The sequence below is a fragment of the Phalaenopsis equestris genome, unplaced genomic scaffold (genome assembly GCF_001263595.1).
Source record: "Phalaenopsis equestris unplaced genomic scaffold, ASM126359v1 Scaffold000235, whole genome shotgun sequence".
Lineage (NCBI taxonomy): Eukaryota > Viridiplantae > Streptophyta > Magnoliopsida > Asparagales > Orchidaceae > Phalaenopsis > Phalaenopsis equestris.
In genome coordinates, this window is record NW_018164677.1 from 909,227 (window position 1) to 909,566 (window position 340).

The window sequence follows — 340 nt, forward strand, 5'->3', positions numbered from 1 at the left end:
ATAGTTTCGCAGACCAAACAGAAGTCATACATTTCTTAGTTTATTTGATTGAGCCTCACTATCAAGTTATGTGTTTATCTTTTGAGATAGATACATAGCTTGAGGTGTAGTGATCTTTCATCTAAGCTATGAAAGATATTGGATCGGTTTGATTTAATATTTTTCTAAACTATATATATATATATATAAATTAAATGTCCCTTCCGAAGCGGGATTCGAGACTTCCATTCCAGCAACTGCCAGCTTCCTCAAGGCACCTTTAAGAAATAGTGCCGACAGAATTCCATTGGTGTTATTTTTCTCTACATCTATTCTCGAGTAGAAAGCATCCGAAAATTTT